This window comes from Sturnus vulgaris, chromosome 1, assembly GCF_052056855.1.
Source record: "Sturnus vulgaris isolate bStuVul1 chromosome 1, bStuVul1.hap1, whole genome shotgun sequence".
Taxonomy (NCBI): Eukaryota; Metazoa; Chordata; class Aves; order Passeriformes; family Sturnidae; genus Sturnus; species Sturnus vulgaris.
This window is the reverse complement of record NC_142243.1, coordinates 107,906,843-107,920,457: the sequence shown is the minus strand read 5'-3', so window position 1 is coordinate 107,920,457 and position 13,615 is coordinate 107,906,843. Positions and strand designations below refer to the sequence as shown.

General features: G+C 45.6%; 1 long non-coding RNA gene across 2 annotated transcripts; it reads left to right on the top strand.

Moving 5' to 3' along the window:
* Nucleotides 1-422: 422 nt before the first annotated feature.
* LOC148225397 (uncharacterized) lies at nucleotides 423-6,524 on the top strand. Of its 2 annotated transcripts, none has more exons than XR_015806975.1 (4): nucleotides 423-785; nucleotides 2,146-2,396; nucleotides 3,612-3,687; nucleotides 5,000-6,524. It is a non-coding gene; the product is annotated as an uncharacterized LOC148225397 (long non-coding RNA). The 2 variants fall into 2 exon arrangements; XR_015806977.1 differs by having other exon boundaries at nucleotides 678-785; nucleotides 2,146-2,453.
* The last annotated feature ends 7,091 nt before the right edge of the window (nucleotides 6,525-13,615 follow it).

Genomic DNA, 13,615 nt, shown 5'->3' with positions numbered 1-13,615 from the left:
AGTAGTATTAGTGTAAATGATCACCAAAGTCCTCCTCATGTGATGAGCACTGCATTTCCATTTTGCTGACTGATTTACCCTGGGAACTTCACTGGCGACTAATTTTGCTTGAGGCCAATTATTTGCTTCTTAAATTATTACATGTGTGAAGGTTACACCTAGAAGTTTGGCTGTAGTCATAAGTCAGATGGCTGTGGCTGAGTAGCACCTGACACCAAGCCATGTAAAAGCTTTTCTCTACCCTGAGGTGTTATTTAACTTAGAAGAAGAAAATTACTCATATTGAGTACCCGCTAAAATGTATCAAAAGGGAGTTTCTGCTTCCCTGTAATCTACCACTGATAGTTTTGGCGCTGGCTATTGAAGTTTACCTGAACCTATTCTTTATGAGCATAAACCTGAAGTAACTTTATCTGAAGTTACCAAAGGTAGGTAGATGTAGGGCATTGGGTGGAGCTAAGATCCTGAACTGAGCAGGAGTCCTACTAACAAGCCAAAGGCTTCACGTGCTGGCCACAGATCACTGGTAGAGCAAACAAAAAGTTTTATTTGTGAAACTTGTTTTACCATGGAAAAGAAAAAAAAAAGAATAAATAAAGAAGCAATGAGGCAACATGGGTGGTTTTGCTGTTCTTGCAGCAATGATAAACCCAAATGCAAAGCAGTTTTGTCAAAACCCGACCTCTGACTGAAAACACACACTTTGGCTACTCTGAAGCTGAAGGGAAGGCATTGCCGTGTGTTATTGGAGACTGTGGCCAGCCAGGGCGTCAGCGAGCTAAGAGGTATGACAAATTCATGCCAGGGAAAACAGCTCACACGCAGACTTCATCAACCTTGTTTTCATGGCTTTTGTGTCTTGTAAACAAGTTGTGGCAGCTGCATGTGATAAATCTCTGCGCAAAGCAACAATAATTACAATAGGGAGGGAATCTTGCGCCTGGCGTCGCTGCCTGCGTGCAGGGAGGGGGTGGGTGGTGTCTCGCTGCCTGTTGTTGGGGGGGTTTGTGGTATCCCACATGTCTCCCAGCTTGTGCCATGAGGTCAGCCAGCCTACATGGCTGTAAAACCGTTGGAGCTGCAACAGCTGGCCTCGTGCAGTGGGGGAGGGAATGGGGCAAGGAGAGCTGGAAGCTGGGCTAGCTTGCACGGCTGTACCCTCCCGGGCCGCGCTGGCTCTGCCAACAGCAGGATTCTGCGAGGGGCTTGTGATAACTTCACTGGAAAAGGGGCAGCAGGAGAGAGTGAGCAGCAGCCAGGGAGAGAGAGTGTGTGGTGGGGAATCAGTTTTCCCCTTGGAGATGAGGTAAGGCTGCAGTGGGAAGCCCAGCCCACAGAAGGTGCAGTACAGCTGGGAGTCCAGGTGCACCGTGACCCTGTTTAGTGTCACTTTTACACCTATGGTATTTAGGCCACTTGTAGTTAACTGTGTCCTGCCTGTCAAAGTCTGTTTTCATTTGCCATTTTTCTTCAAGCACTCATGCAGGGTTTTCTGGTAACCCTTGGAGTACTTTATATTCTCTTTAAAACTCATGTAGGTTTTTTTGTTTTTGTTTTTTGTTTTTTTTTTTTTTTTTTTTTTTTTTTTTTTTTTTTTTTTTTTTTTGTTTTTTTTTTTCTTTCTTTCTCTACTTGGCGTCTAGCAATTGTCAACTTCCCGCCTGGCTTTTTCCCAGTAGGGATTACAAATACAGCTCATGTTCACTTTTCAGGACATTACTTGTTCTAAGTCTCCTGTTCACCAACTGCTAGAGTTGTTACATCTCTATCCTGTTTCGCTGGTTCAGCAGGCTCTTCTCCCATGGGTTCCAGCCTTCAGACTGAAGGAGAAGAGATTAGATTAGCCACTCACTCTAGCAAAATGTCACTTAGAGCTGTTGCTGTTCCAGACATGATAATTGTACCCATGTGTGCTGTATGCGGTTCAGTGTCTATTCCAGTCCCTGTCACGACAATGAGCGCCTGGAGTTCTGCACACACAGAAAATCACGTAAACTGGTACTAGCTATGCTACAAAGTTAAAACTGAGGCTGCTCCTCCATCTGTATTTTGCATGCACTCCTTCTGACAACTCAAAGCCGTTTTGCTCACCTATCCCTTTGAAACAGACTTTATTTGCCTTTAAACTCCTTTTTTTTTCTGCAGCTGACGTGGGACTGCAGCCGGCAGGAATCTCGAGTCCTGCTACACAGATTTGCAGAACAGGGTAGCTTTCACCAACAGGTCGACTTCACAGCCTTTTGTGGCTCTGCAGAGCTGCTTCACTGTGCAGCATGAATCACAGTCCCTGAAGCTGATGCAGCCATGAATAAGTCTCATCTGCCTCCCAGCTAATCCGTGTTCCACTGGATAGCAGGGTTTCTGCCAGCTTCCATGTGTTTCTACTGACAAACAAGGTGTTGATCTTTCAGCTGCTTATACAATGTGTAATAAACCTGTAAAAATGCACAGAGGTAGGAGTGCTTTGAATTAGTGACTTAACTGGGGGGAGGAGAGGGGGGCACAGGTGGCAGATTGTGAGTTGAATGAGTGCAGCTGACAACCATCTAGCTCTGTTTATTCTTGGATAGCTTCCCTGGGACCACAGACCGGAGCTGTGGCTGCTTTCTCTAATTGCAGCCTAGGCAGTGCCTGCCCTGGGCACCAAGCCCTATCTCTAGGTGTGTAACAACATGACCCACTCAGAGTGAAGAACCCTTGTCTGGGCATATATAAACCCTGCATGTGGCTTTTGTTATGAGCCTTTCATCACATCATTTAGCTGAGGATGAAGAGGATTGACCTGACTACAGTGAGAGCGGGTCAGGCCCAGAGCTGTGGATTTTGCAGTAGATATATCTGTGTTTCCCTGGCTTCTCTGAGTCTTTCCATCTCTGCAGTGTTGCCTCACTGCTGGGGAAATAATGCCCTGAGCTTCTCCATCAGTTACATTTCACAAGTTGGCAGGACTCGCCTTCTTTTTGGGAATATTCATTTTTATATATGTGGTAGTATAGAAATAATTCCCAGCTGTGGGGCCTGTAGTTTTAGTAGTATGGTGTTCTATAAGTGTACAGAGAATGTTTGATCTTGCCTCTGAAGTCCTTACAGCCTGATAACTCTGTGGGAAATCATGTGTCACACACTCCATACTTGCTTCTGCTTCTTCCCCAAAACCAAACAGTTAGGGCCTGAGTGGCTTCCATCAGGGATAAACCATTTGGTTTCTTTAACTGATGTGTCCTATTTAGTTTCAGCATAAATGAAGTGTTCTTCTCTATTTCAACTTTTCCTCTGTTGTTCTAGCTCTTTTGCAGGGGCAAAATTGGTGTTTTGTTGATCTGCAAATAAATTTTAGTGCTTAGGTGGGGGCTTTTGGCCTTTAGAAGCCTCTCCTGTAGAAGCTGTTGATAGAGAAGATAGTCTTGATCATAATTTGTCATCAGCTGATAGATTTTACCAGGATGCAATTTTGGGTGTGTGTATATATCTCTATACCCTATTCATATATATTCTAGTAAAGATACCATATATGTATTTGTCCTGGTATTTATATAAAAAGTAAACAAAATCACTTGACCGATGTGAGAAGAATGTGATGTCCCTGAGCTTACTTTTATGAATTCCTCTAGCTTGTCTTGGAAATTGTTCTGGATGGAAGACACATAACTGATGGTAGGGATCTCAACAGTTTTGTAATTTTCCTGAGTAAGTATTCAGCTGTTTTGCCAGAGCCTGTAATTTCACTTCCTTTTCCAGCCTGCAATGTTCTGATTGCTTGACCTCGTGTCCAATGTTTTATTTTGCTTTCTTTTGCACTTCTAGTCTCATTCCTTGTTTGAACTCTCCCTCTGTCATTTCTCTGTTTGACTTGAGAGTACTTACACAATATCATGCATAGTCCATTTAACTAGGTTGGAGATATTTTGACTAGTTCTGTACTGTTTTGAAAGGCATCTAATCTCTGCTACTCCACTACACTAACCACAACAGCAGATCTTGCTTTGATGCAAAAAGATCAGCTTCTGTTCATGAGAGAAAGCACATTTTCCCTGTGTAGATAGCTCAACTTTTTTCTAACTTCTGCTTTCTGTGTTGTGACAGGGGTAGAGGCAAAGAAAAATAATAAAATCCATTGAGCATTTTCAAAAATTTTTCAAAAATGGAGGGATTATTTTTAGTTTTGAGTCAGTGATGTTGCTGGTTTCAGCGTCCTGGCTCTGCTGCCATGAACCCTCTCCTGGTGAGGTGTGAAGCAGACATTCCTCTGCCAACCTGAACAAAAAGGTTAGTTCAGGTTATTGTATTAAACACTGCACAGGCAGTTGCTTCTGTAACTCATTCTTCATGTGAAATTCAGCTGGCTTGCATTCAGCCAAGGTATTTCCAGTGATGTGTTGCCAGCTTTCTCCAAAGGCCTCCTCAAAAGTCTTTTTTCTTTAGCTGGTGCTATGTGGAAAAAACCTCCTGTAAATATCTTGGTTGCAGATTTACATCTGCAAAGCACATACTGTCTGTTGTAAAACAGTCAGTCCCTCCACCTCCCTTCCCCTACCAAACCTACCTTGACCCCTGCTACTGTGTCCATGACACCAGGGGCAGAGAGGAATGTCCCAGTCACCCTCTGAAGTGAGAGTGACATCCCTCACCATCTCCTTGGACCCTAGGAGGAGGTGGTGGGAATGCAGACATACAGGTCTCCCCGTGGGAGAGTTCACACTCGGTCCTGCAACACCATATTCCTTCACCTGCATGTGATCATGGGGTGCTGGTGGTCTTGGGGAGGGCAGCATGTGAAGCCCAGCTGGGTATTGTGCCAACAGCCAGCACCACTCTCTGAGCTTCCTCTGATGTGGCAGTGTGAGTTTAAATAAGCAGGAGGCATGAAAGGAGGTGTGGGGGGCTGTGTCAGTTTCTCTCATATTTACTCTGATAAGCAACAGGTATTTCCGCTGTGAAAAATTTAATTTCCTTTCCTTTTGAAATGCAGTGATGCAGAAGCTCAGGTTTCCTTCCACAGGGTCAGAGGAGCAAGGAGGGCTGCATGGACCAGCTGATGCCTGTGTTGGCCAGACTTTCCCCATCTGGCAGAAGTGACTCATCGGTGGCATGACCCAGGCGCTCTGTGAGGCTTGTTGAGCTCAGGGGGAGTTTGAGTTAAGATCCTCTACTTCCTTGAAGATTTGCCTTTAGTCCTTGCCTTACCCCAGCCCTCATCTGCATTTGCTATCCAACCTGGGCTGAAGTGGTCTGCCCCAGATGCCTTCCCGGTGCCAGTGGCTCCCTTGTTTTAGGGTGTGGGGATCTGCCACTGCAGAGCTCAAGCTGCTGCCTCCACCTGGGGCTCATTACATGCTGCTTCCTCTCCAGCTGCCAGGGGCCTGGACACAGAGCAGGGAAATACACGCAAGGCGCTTGTAAAACCCTCAGCCCTGTCTGCCATTGAAGGAAGAGCTGGCTGAGCCGCCCTCCCTGCAGGACGGGCTTCCTGCCCTAGGAAATCCCCTGCTGTAAGGCAGCCCAGGACATCCACCTTGGGGATCTCAAACTGCGGCCAGTCAGCACTGGCTGGGTACAGAACGAGAGCTATGGGTTTTCAGACAACCCTAATAAAACCTTTTGATTATACATAAGAAAAATATAAGTGATCTTGCCTGCTCCCCAGCTCTGTGGTTTGCCTAAATTTACTTCCGTGGAATACACTGGAGTTTGATCTTTGAGAAATGATATCTAAAAATCCCACATGTAAAAACTTAACTGTTCCAGCGATAGGATCACAATCTGCCTTTGATCCTGTAAAATGTTGAACCGCAACTCTATTCGTTGCCCAAGGACTGCAGGAAATGTACACAGGGTTATGCAAATCTCTAGGAGAGGGAATGTTTTGCAGGGAGGGGGGGAAGATGGCTCTTGCCACAACTGTCAGTCTCTGGCTTGCAGCTGAATACTTTGGCAGTCCCTGTACTCTCCTGTGTCACCCTGGTGCCAGTTCCCACGGCTCCTACCCCTCTCCGCTCGCCGTCCAGTTGTGCAAGTCTGGAGCGGCGAGCTTTTTTCAGATCTCCCCCTGCGTGCACATTTACAGTCAGAGTCTGCAAGCTCGGTTCTTCCTCTGCGTTTTTCTCCAAGCCACCACTGTGAGTGCAGTGTTCATGTTTCGCCTCTAAATCCCCGCGACTTTTGCAGGCTGGGGATGTTTGCATGGGGTGGCTCAATCTGCTGGTAAGACACAAAACAATTTCTTTGGGAACCTTGAGGGGAGCTAAGCCTGCACCAGAGCCCAACCAAGGCAGGACAACAGCAACAACACAACAGGGCCAGCAGGCGGGGAGCTGTCAGGCAGGATTTTAATTTTGTGTAAAATGTGAATTTTCCTCTTTCCCAGACTTGCAGAAGAACAGTCAAATCCTTATGAAGACGTAGGTTGGATGTAGTGTGGGAATACATCCATCATCAACACCACGTTCAAAACAAGAGTGCTTGACATCCTAACCATGGCTCAGCATAACAGATCCTGATAAAAAATAAAAATAGAGATCCTTTGATACCTTCTCTGTTCTTTCTTTTTGTTTTTGTTCTTTTTTTTTCTTTTGGTATGTAAGCTAAGTGGCATGACACTGGACTTTGGTACTTCACCCAGTTTAGTTTAATTTGCATGTTGAAAAAAGATATCAAAAGGGCAGGATGAGCCCACCATTGCTCAGCTGCCCTGGTACGGCTCCCTTGACACCCCATGCCCCACTGTTGTGCTGTGCCTGGGAAGGCTGTGCTGCATCCAGAGCACAGCCCAGCCTTTTCCATAAGCTGAGTATACTGCACAGGGTCTGCACACACCAGAATGTGGGGCAGTGCTGCATCAGCTGGGCAGGAGTTTGTTTTGCTGTTTCTGTTTGGTTTTTTCACCTCGGTGATAATTCTTACCCAATGTGCGATCTCTGTTCTATGTACTTTACTACTCCTTGTGATAATCAAAATCCGGCCCTGAACTTTTTCACTACAAAGGAAACAAGAACTTTGCCCTGTTGGCTGTTAACAGGGCAGTCAGCGATGCTGCAGCCTCTTCTCACGTGCAAAAACCCCCAAAGCCTGTGGAAATCAGGGTCGTGCTGATGACAGAACGCTTATTGTTCTTTCACCAGTGCGGGTGTAGATCAGGTGCTTTGCCACGGACATGAGATTTCTGGTGTCAGACTCCTCTTAAAAAAGGAGCAGGAACCCAACCGGTTGGTGAAAAAAAAAACCTTTAAACACCAGGACCGCCAATAACACGCTGTGTACAGCTCAAAGTGCAACCTGTGGTGGGTTCAAAGCGCTGAAACATTAACCAGACCTTGGGCCACCGTTTGTAGTTGCCGCTGGGTGCCCACAGCATGGCTCCTGGGAGCGGGAAATGAGGGTGGCACTATTGTTGTCCGCGTGGAGAAAGGGCGCAGCGCTGTTTGCACAGCGCGGACGGAAGCGCTGGTGGCAGCCCCGAGGCGCTGGGTGTGCGGCGGCCGGGCAGCAATAACCAGGTACAGCTATAACCACGTACAGCTATAACAAAGTACAGCTATAACCAGGTACAGCAATTACAAGGTACGAGCTTCCCCGTGTGGGGAACAGGGAGAGGCTGAGCTCCAGCCTCCAGCTCTTGTTGAAAGGCTCTGATGAGCACTGCGGTGATGGTGGAGTGAGGCTCTCCTTCCACGTCCACTCTTTTGTTTGCAGGTATAACCTGCCTCAGGTGAAACCCCTGACTCTAAGCCTTCCCCGACCCCAAATGAGGTAAGGCTTGTGGGAAGAACAAATACAATTTATGAAATTGCAGGGTAAAAGGAGAAAGCTAGAGCTGCTTCTGGGCCCGCACCTCAAATGGTTTGGAGCTGGGTGGTGCTTTGGTGATGTTTTCTTTTTAACAGTGATGAGGTGTCCTGGAGATCAGATGAGGAGATACGAGGAGCCAGAAAGCATTTCTGAGCATTCAAGTGTCGTAATCATGTTACTGCTCCTTGAGCTCAGCTGACACAAGGAGACAGGTAAACATCTCCCACTGCCCAGGTAAGTGACAGTGCATAAATCTTCAGAACACCCTGAGGAATAACAAGTCTTTTGCAACTTTGCCTTTGAAGGAGTTAGGCTTGCACGATGGATGGCAGCGGCGCCCAGCCGTATTCGGAGGCATAGCACAGCTCCCAACTCCCTTGCAGAGGTTTTATCCTCAGCTGGAGGGAGGGTACAGCAAGCTGTGCGTCAGCACCGACTCTTGCAGCTGTAGTAACTTGTCATTTCCTTTCCAAACACTAGCACCCTCAGCAAGGCAGTTGGCCTTGGGCCAAAAGCCATTCCTGTAGTGTCTGTTCCTGCTATATACATACTTGCCTGATTCCCCATGTGGGTTTCCCCACAACCAGTGCCACGTATCTGTGTGTTGTCAGTGTGGTGACTTTGGGAGCAGCCTCTTCCATTATCAAGCCTTAGAGTGAGTTTACCTGAGAGTGTGTCCCTCTTCAGGGGAGCAAAGTGATGCTTTTCTCTGCTCGTGCTGAATCATTTTTACCTGGCAAGGGTTTGGGAACTGTGAGGTCATATTTTATTGTAGCATATTACAGCTGCAGAAAAGGTATTGGATTCTGGGTTTATATCAGAAGACTAATTCTTGATCAGGATCATAAAATATTTAGGTCTAGAACTTTGCCTTCACAGCTCTTTGTAAAGTAATTGCTCTAGTAGTAGTGGCAAAAGAAAGGACATGCTCATTTATGATGCTTTAAATCAGACAAATCATTTCCGAAGACAAATAACAAAACTGTAGCAGAGAGCTCTGGTGCAGGGCTCCTTCTTGGATTGTAAACACTGCAAGACAGAAACCATCAATATTTACACAGTACTCAGCCCAGCACAGTGCACCTTCTCTGGCTGGGCCTTTGGAGGCACTAATAGGAATATTAAATCATGCTGAATACCTTCTTGCAATATTTACAGTTTAACGATAACCAAGCGGGTGTGTGTGCCGAATACTGTGGATTTTGAGCATGCAGCACCAGAACCAGAAAACCTGTGATGAGGCCAAGCCTTGTGATATCTTCCCCCTGCTCATCACAGGTGTGCTGCAGTGGTCGGGACCCTTTCTGGTGCCCCCAATATTCATCAGAAGCAACTTAGAAGGATGATGTGAGAGTGTGTTACTGTGTGAGCTGTCACCAGTTGTGCCAAGGACTGTGGATTGAAAAGTCAGGGGAGGAAAAAAAAGCATTAAAAATACCATTGCTATGTTGCCCTGTGGGCTTACAGAAATGTGACACAGAGAAGAATTAGCCTTTTGCGGTTTCATGTTTCCCTGACCTTTTAAGAGAGGAAGAAAAAAACAAATCCAGCTTCTGCTCCCAGCTACAATGCTGAAAGTCCAGAGCAAATGTAATACACTGGCTCCTCAGGTGCGAGAGCAGAGTTTCATGTTGTCTATTGAAAAGCAGAGAGAGAGCTGAGGTGTAAAGATCATTTAACAAAAGCCATGTGAGTTCAAAGATAAACCTCCATCCCAGGCAAGTGTAATTATTGGTGTTTGAGTGTAATTTTGGTGTTTAACCTGTTCTGGTGGGATTTCTGCCTTGATGTCAGTGTGAGGTAAAGCAGAAAACATGTGGCTCCTTGAGCACGATGCCCTTGTATGTATGAGCTTGGAATGTGCCACAAGGGAGGACTCCTGGGCACCAGCACTGCAGCTGACAGCTCCTGGCAGTGGCAACCACTGCTGATACATGTGGCAGGGATGCTGTGACAGCACCTGCAATCACACCACTTGACACTTGGGAAGGCCTTGAACAGTTAGTGTTGAGCTTACACATGCTACTTGATATGAAAACAGTTCCAGTTAAAAATTATTTCAGAATTGTTGTTTTTGCTTATGCAACTGTTGACAAACAAAACCTGCTTGGATTATACTTTAATGGCAAACTCTGCATGCTTCAACAGGTTCTCTTTGTTTTGGCTTGATTTCTTGGTTTTATTTCCCACCTTCTACTAAAGGAAATTTTTATCTCAGAAAGAGAAAATACAGGAGGTGGGCTGCTTCCTACCTGAAATCCCAGCATTGCCTGGCAGAAGCTGATAGACATGAATCATCACAATGAATGCAATACTGCACACAAGTAGCTTTTTTTTTACAAGCACAAGGTTGTTAAGCAAAGGATGAGAAACACGTGGAGTACACTGCCGTTTGCTAATGTATGGCTGGGTTCCCAGGTCCGTGTACATTCTTGCAGACAGGCTCCAGTTGTCATGATGCTATTGCCAGGAAAGATGTCAACAAAAGGAAACCTCTTGTCAGTTGAAGCATTAGGTTAGTAATACAAAAGAGTACTTCATAGAGTCTTTCAGATCGATACACACCAGCTATTTGTCAAAGATGTTTTTCTCTTATATGTAGTCATGCAGCCTCTTTGACATAAGTCACCTTATTTTTACATTTTTTAAATAACAGCAATATTTACTATGTGGTGAATCAAGGCAATGAGCAAGATCATAGGATCCTCTTGCAGAGGATCATGACTTAAAATCTGTGTGTTTTAGGCAAAGCATACCTGGGTTCATTTGAAGACTGACACATGGACATGTTTCCATTGAAGTTGTTACAGGTTTGTCTTTATGTATGCCTCCACTAAATTTTACAGCTGACAATTAGTCTGGGATGAAGTCTGGTTTCTCTCCCAACACTGCAAATGCAATTGTGTAACTTCACTAAAATTCCAAGCCTGGTTCTTATGCTGGATTGAAACAGTAGGTAGCGAGATGAAGAGAGAAGTCACCCTTTCAAACTCTTCTTTCCCACTATGACAGCTTACTTCATGGAAGCAGCAGCAGCCATCTGACCTGGATTATTTTTGGGTTGTGTTTAATGCACACCACATTCCCCTAGAGTTGCCACAGCTCCAATAGCAATGCCCTGCCCTGTGAAGGGCTTGCTGTTGCCCAGAGGCTTGCATCTTCCTGCCCTCAGCTGGCTCCATGATACTGCCCTACGGCTGATGCTACCTCTGAGGTTTGTGGAAATTGAAGAATTGTGGTCATGGTGGCACTGATGCACTAGGAAGGGATGTCACATATTTAGAAACTATTTACTGAAACATGTTCTGAGGTGGGAAGGGATTTCTCCCTTCAGCTGTTGCTACAGGTGTGATTGTCCCACAGCATAGCAAATGCCATCTCAGTTTTAGTGCATCATCTGTGAGCTGTCTGGCCCATATTATTTTTTCTCTTTTTGTTGTCAGTTATTGACTGGAGAGATGAAGGATGACACATGCTAAAGTGCATCAGTTATCTCAATTTCCTTCCCCTTAGGCCTTAGCCAGAATTTACCAGAACAGTCTACAAAATGAAGATGTTTCAGTATTTTTTTGTTTCAGCTCATAGGAGTTTTCTTCTGAAGACTAACAGAAGGACTGGAGCACAGTGAGTTATTATTACAACTTCTTATTAAAAAACAAACAAAAAAAGACAAAATAAATTGCTGTAAGGTAACAAGTAATATAGCCCAACTTGTGCATGCAGTAACTTCTCAGTGCTACAAAAAAAAGCAGGGATGATCACAGTCCTGAACACACACTCACAAAGCCATTCCAGATTGTAACTGTGAGTACCCATAGTCAGTTCAACAGGAAAAAGTAAGATACAGTATTTTAAGGACATGACTTTGATCATTCTCTAGTTTGAAGCCAGGGATAAGTGATAGGTTGCACATTCCCACCGGGGGAATAGGCTGGTTACATTGGAATGGGTTACCCTTTGCTATTCAACATCTCAGCTCCCTAGTTACCATCTCCAACCTAAGGTGTTTGCCTCAGCACACGGTTGTTTACACAGTGACTTATCTTACCTTGGTGAGATATTTGATACCCATGAAACATCCGTCACACTCTGTCCTACTGCTTTTCTTTAACTCAAGGCAAGGCCCATCCCTCTTCCAAAACCTTTGACAGCTTTGAAATATGGCAGTGTTGCTGTCGGTGTTGCTCAGGGGCCGTGCAGTGGTTGCTTTCTCCAAAGGCTCTGCAGCACCTCAGTATTTCCTTCCCCCTCTTTGAATAGAGGTGGCAAAATCCATAATTTGTTTCCATTCTGCTTGGCTGAAAATGAGGAAAAATTCAGCACTCTGTCATGGAGAGAGTTAAGTGAAGACTCAATATGTTACAATGAAGGCCTCTGCACCAGGAGTAGCCCATAATAGGTGGTGGCAATGTCACAGCTCAACTAGTTTTTTAATACAGCTCTTTTTTTTCTTCTTCTTTCGTGTGTGTAGTTTTTTTCCCTCTGGGTGGAGCAGAGCTGGGGAGGTGATGACTTACCTGCCACAGCTCGGTAGATCGCAATCTGGAACTGGCAGAGTGTTAACACAATGCCCCAGCAGAGCTTTTCTGTCTCTAATTTCAATGATTATGTTGTTACTGGATCAGTGAAGAGAACCATGAAAAACACAATTACCAGGAAGCCCTGTTCCTTTGCTGGCCCCTTTGTCTCCCTGCGAGTGGGGCATGTGACTCACGGAGCAATCGAGCACGGCTGTAATCTCACGCACTACCGAGAAGGGTGCTGTCCGCCGGTGGGACCCAAGCGTGGGAAAGCCTGGCTGGCAGGGCCAGTCACGTCATGTTCTGCAGCTGGCACCCAAATGCATCCTGATGAATCAAGTGAGAGCAGCTACCTTCTCCTGCCACAACAGTGACCAAGTAGCCGTGCAGAAGAGGGGCTGTAAAAACCTCCCCGCATGCAAAAGCACAGGGAAGGGGCGATGCTGTGAATGAGCTTGCTGTGACAGCACAGCAATGTTTTATAGGTCACTGGCATAGCATCAGATAAAGGGAGAGGGCATGAGTATCTTTCAGCTGTGAGTGCTGGTCTCAGTTTGCTCAGTGCAGGACCATGGCTAGTGGGCCTGACCCGACCCTGTTATGTGATGCATAGTGGGAAAAGAGAAATTCACTGGCTCTCTGCACTCCAAATCACGTATAAACCTATGACCTCAACAACAAATACCAGTAGCAGCAGAACAGCCAATATTTTTATCATTAATTGCTATCAAAAATGTCAGCTCAAAGTCATCAGATTTGATAGGCGAGCATGCTCCAAACTGATGGCTGAAGTGAATTATTTGCCTATTGCGTGATGCAAAAACAATGTCTTGCAGGAGAGAACAGACATCAGCAAACAAACTGACAAGAAGATATACTTCTGGGGAAGGTTTCTGATTTGATCTGGAAGGAAACATTGAGCATAAATAGGGAGAAAGTTTACCTGCATGAAAGGCGGGGTTGAGCCATGGCTTGGACTTCCTTACTCTGCTGGAGAACAGTGTGAAACATACCTGCTATTTTACTCCCTTTGAGCTGTTCTCTTTACAAAAAGGTACCAGACACCTCAGAAAGTTCTTTAATAAACATTTCCCCCCCCCCCCCCCCCCCCGCCCTGGTGCATCCATTTATCAGTGACTAATGAGCACATAAATTCCAGCATATGAAGAAAAAACCCTTCATCTTGGTGTTAAGCAGAATTTTCCGTGCCCATGGATCTGCAGCACAAACCTTTCTGGTCTTTCTGTGCTGAGAGTCTAGGCATGGGCAGACACTACGTTGTGCAGCACTGGCACACTATTAATGCAACT